Source organism: Fukomys damarensis, unplaced genomic scaffold (assembly GCF_012274545.1).
Source record: "Fukomys damarensis isolate Sample0158 unplaced genomic scaffold, DMR_v1.0_HiC HiC_scaffold_29, whole genome shotgun sequence".
Classification (NCBI taxonomy): domain Eukaryota; kingdom Metazoa; phylum Chordata; class Mammalia; order Rodentia; family Bathyergidae; genus Fukomys; species Fukomys damarensis.
In genome coordinates this window covers 27,790,495-27,795,393 of record NW_022900941.1, presented here as the reverse complement: position 1 = coordinate 27,795,393, position 4,899 = coordinate 27,790,495, and the positions used below count along the sequence as shown (strand labels likewise).

At 31.8% G+C, this 4,899-nt stretch overlaps 1 pseudogene; it reads left to right on the top strand.

Annotated features, from left to right (window-relative positions):
• Positions 1-4,388: 4,388 nt before the first annotated feature.
• Positions 4,389-4,696, top strand: LOC104859985 (annotated as a pseudogene).
• The last annotated feature ends 203 nt before the right edge of the window (positions 4,697-4,899 follow it).

Here is a 4,899-nt window from a genome sequence, read left to right as displayed (position 1 = left end):
TTTTTTTTTTTTTTTTTTTTGTATCGAGGATTGAAATCCTACTTCTTGAATTTAATTTATAGGGGATGCTGTCTACTTGGTCTATCCCCTAGATATTTAGCTCTGGCCTATAGTATTGTTTATGATCTTTTGGCAATCTCAGTTTTAGCATACCAGGAAGAACAACTGATTATTACAATTTTGTCACCTTGGCCAAAGTAGTAAAGTCAATTAGAGCAATACTTTAAGCACAGCCTAGAAAATGACAAACTGTGGTAGCTATTAACTTGCCACATTTTTCTATATTAACTAGATTTATGATAATACAGAAAATTGTAAAAGAAACAAGAAAATTGTATACAGTAAATAATCCCTTAGTATGGTGATTTTACCCTCGGGGAGAATACTTCAGAAGGATTAAGGGGGAAATAGAGAAATAACAGAGGAAGAAGAAATTAGAGGTAAGGCTGGAAAAAGATTATACAAACTTTGGGAAACTGGTGAAGAAGAAAGGAGGGAAAGAGAGAGGAAGAAATAAAAATAAGAATGATAACAAAACTAGAAACCATTTTCACATTCATGTAAAAACAAGAACAATCAAGAAAAAGCAAAACAAAAACAAGAAATTTGAAACAATAAAACATATCCACTTCCAGCTATGTCTCTTTTGTCACTGTTTGACAAAGTGGTCAGAGAGAGTCCAGATCTGTGTTGATTAATACCAGCAGGCCCAGTAGTTTACAGTGGAGTAGTGGATAATCCCAGTAAGCCTACACCTTTAGTTTCCTTGGAGTTCAGGCTTTTCTCTGGCTGTGAGGCTAAAACTCAGTTTGTTCCATCTGTAACACTCCATGTGTGTCCTGCCAGCTTGAATTCAGGTTCTTGGTCTCCCACCAATGAATTGGGCAACCTCATCCTGACACTGGGAGCCAATAGTTGGAGCTGGCTGTTGCTCTTCCTTGTTTTAACATTTTCTTCTATTCAAATTTTGTCAAGATGTCCCAGCCTGGTGTTAAGAAGGCTTTATACTTGTGTCTGTCTGTGATGGTAGAAGATCAATGTGTCTAACTCTAAGGAGTTAGGATAAGAGATGTCTCAAAAACATCTTGTTAGCCAAGATTAGAGATGCTACTTGATCCATTTCTCTTTATATATAGACTTTATCAGCATGACATGTGTAGGTGTAAGGAATTTTAAACGTCTATAATGCATTACCCCAGAAAAAATACTACTTTAGTGTGAGAAAACAGATGGAGAAAAATAGTGATTTCTCCAATGTCACCCAGGTAGGTACCAATAGTTGAGCTTTGATTTCAACTAGGATAAATTGTCATTTTCTAAAACATTGTACCACATCATAAATCACTTTTTAAAGGTTTCACTATACTATTTCATGGGCCACCCATACTTTGGTTCCAGTTACATCTTATGTAGTTGGGTAAAGTGGTTAATGTGATACCATGTCAACTATTTACAAATAATAGTAATAATATGTGATATATTATTACAACTCTTAAAAGTTCAATAAGGTTGCTTGTGTGAAATTAATATACATGCATCCATTTCTAGTACTAAAAATAAACAATTTAAACTGAATTTTAAAATTAAAAGTACTGTCAAGATTATTCACATATTTATTTACATAGACTAGATATATTGAGTTTTTCAACAAATTGAACTCTTAAAAGTTCAATAAGGTTGCTTGTGTGAAATTAATACACATGCATCCACTTCTAGTACTAAAAATAAACAATTTAAACTGAATTTTAAAATTAAAAGTACTGTCAAGATTATTCACATATTTATTTACATAGACTAGATATATTGTTTTTCAACAAATTTACATTTTTTCTAGACTTCTCATTTAAAATATATTTTGCTGATCATTATTTCTATAAAGCTATGATACTACAAAAGTGCTCAGTCTATTCCAGTGTGATTTGATAAATACATACTGGAATTAATTTTAAGTATTCTCTTGTTTTTTATATTTTGGAATGTAAGATGCTTGATTGACCCAATACAGACATGATTTCTACTTGTTGTTCTTAAATAATGGAGTCACCCACCATTAACCTAAAAAATAGATTAATTTTAAAAAATATATTAAATAGTTTTCCATCTGCATGGTTATTTTATTCATTTTGTGGGAGTCATTTTTAACTCATTGTATTGTGTGCATGCGTACTTGTGTGTGCTACTGTTGTGTGAACCCAGAGCCTTCACAATAAGTTACAGTTTCAGCCCTTTTCAATTTAATTTTTTTTTAATTTTGAGGGAAGATCTCCCTAATTCTGCTAAGTTGCCCAGACTGGACTCAAACTTGCCATCTTCCTGACTCAGCTTACCAGAGTACTAAGAACAAAAGCTTCTGTCATCATGCCTGGCTATTCATTTTTATTTTATAAATAAGAATACTTCAGACTTATAAACATCTTTTTTATCTTCTTCCCATTTCATTTTTTCTGTATGTCTGTCTTTATTCTCTTTCAGTTACCTGCTTAATTCCTACTTCACACAGAGCATTGATGGGTATATGATTTTCCTTGAACATTTCTACTTTTCCCAGGGACACTCTCAACTTAATAGGCCCATAAAACTGTATTTAGGAGCATTTAGATAAATCTAAGGCTCTGGTTAATCTTGTCATCCACAACTAAAGTTTCGAGTTCCTTTAGTCTTCAAAGAGCTTTCAGAGGCTCAATTGTTAGATTATCAATGATCATGAGACATGAGAATTTGACTAATTGTCCTTCAGTGCAAAAAGATTTGACTTTGCTTCTGATTAGCATCCCACATTTAATTTCCTTATATATTGCTTAATAGTAGGTCTCATCTAAGTGTCCCTGCTAGGTTAAATGGTTGGAAGCTGCCCTCTAATACAGTGCATTTCATATAAGTCTAATGTCCTAACATATCTTCATACAAGAAACAAAAGAATATAGGAACTTGGCTAAAGAAAATTGCTCAGGAACTAATGAATAAATAATGATACCTCATGAATAATTAAAGATTAATGTTGGATGCCTCAAACAATCTTTATCAGCAAAACAATAAAATCTTTTAATGTGACCATGTGACATGCAGTACAAATAGGAATGGGGTTAATTGTATCCTTCTTGGAAGCATGTACAGTAATCTCAAATTCTGCCTCTGCTTGAGAATTTTACAGAAAATGTGGCCTTAGAAAAGCAAGAGATTAACATTTTGCTTAGAATAGAGGCTAAATAGACCAACTGATATTGGCTTTCTTATCTTTAAGTCAAACATATTTCTAAGTTAAATATATAATTGTACTTCACCACTTTAATTATACTTTTATTTAAATAGAAAATGTTACTTTTATTATGGGCCATACTTTATTTATTTATAATAATTTACATACATGCATAATGCGTGTGTACCATAAAACAATATTATTAATTAATATTCATAGTGAGAACACTATTTAATAAAGATTCAATGTATATTTTAGCAAGGAAATGTGGATTAAAAAAAAAGTCACAGCTCTGTTACTTAGTAACTGAAATTTAACATACTCGGTCTTAAACTACTAAATGATTCTAAGTACTTTGACTAACCAACCCCTAAGATTTCTTCCATGGATATTATCATAGATTGTTATGGTATTTCTTATAAAAATAAAGATAATTTTGTATCATAGTATCCTTAGAGTATTTCAAGTTATTACTCACTTCAGCAACACATATACTAAATATAGAATATTTCAGGTTACTTACCAAGGTTAAGAAATTATTTTAAAATATACAGAACTTTCATTTTTAAACTTAAACAGCAAAAGTAACAAAACAAGTACAATAATAATAATAGAGAAAGTTCAGTTAGGAAACTTGTGTGACTTCGTCTGTTTGCTTGTATTTATTCACACCTCTTATCTCATTCTCTAAAGACTTGGAAAATTTTGAATGATCAGAGATGTAACATGTATGAAGTATGAGATTTCACTAACCTATGTCTAAGTGTCCATATGTACTAAAGACGGTTTTTCAGAAAATGCTATTTTTTTGATTAAAGATTAAACGAAATGATAGATGCAAAACCATGCTATAGATACTAATTATTATTATTTTCACTTTCTAATAAACACATAGTATTCACTCAAAAGAATTAGCACAGTCAACAATAATTAATAATATATTACTCATTCTATAATCCAAAATAGTTAAAATAAGAATATATTATTTTCTTTCATCTTACATTAGCAAAAAATTTAAGTAATTTCTAGTACTTGTGATGTTACCATGAAGTTGGAGTTTCAGTAGTTTGGTCATGAGTCATGTATAATTTTTTAAAAAATAATTCACTTTTGGTGAAGTACAAGTGGCATGAGGCAAGGAGTAGGGACAGTGGGTCTCTTTTTTTATAGTGTAGACAGCTCTCCCGTCAAGATGGTCAACGTACCTAAAATCTGAAGGACTTTGTAAGAAATGTGGCAAGCATGAGCCTCACAAAATGACCCAGGGCAAGGATTCCCTGTATGCCCAAGGAAAGAGGCGCTATGATCAGAAGCAGAGTTGCTAAGGTGGTAGACAATACCATTTTTTGAAAGAAGGCTAAAACTACAAAGAAGATGGCACTGAGGCGTGATTGTGCAGAGCCTCACTGCAGGTTGAAGAGGATGCTGTCAATTAAGAGATGCAAGCATTTTGAACTGGGAGGAGACAAAAAGAGAAAGGGCCAAGTGATCCAGTTCTAAACTTTATTCTTTAGAGGAAAAAATGTTGATGCTATAGAGAAAATAAATATAGTGGTATTCTTAAAAAATAATTATTTGATGGTTTACATCATAAATTATGATAATATTCCCACATTTGAGCCTAGTAATTACACCTGTATAAGTAGTCAGTGGGAAAAAGGTAAAATGCAGAGATAGCTATAGATATATCTAATTATGACAAC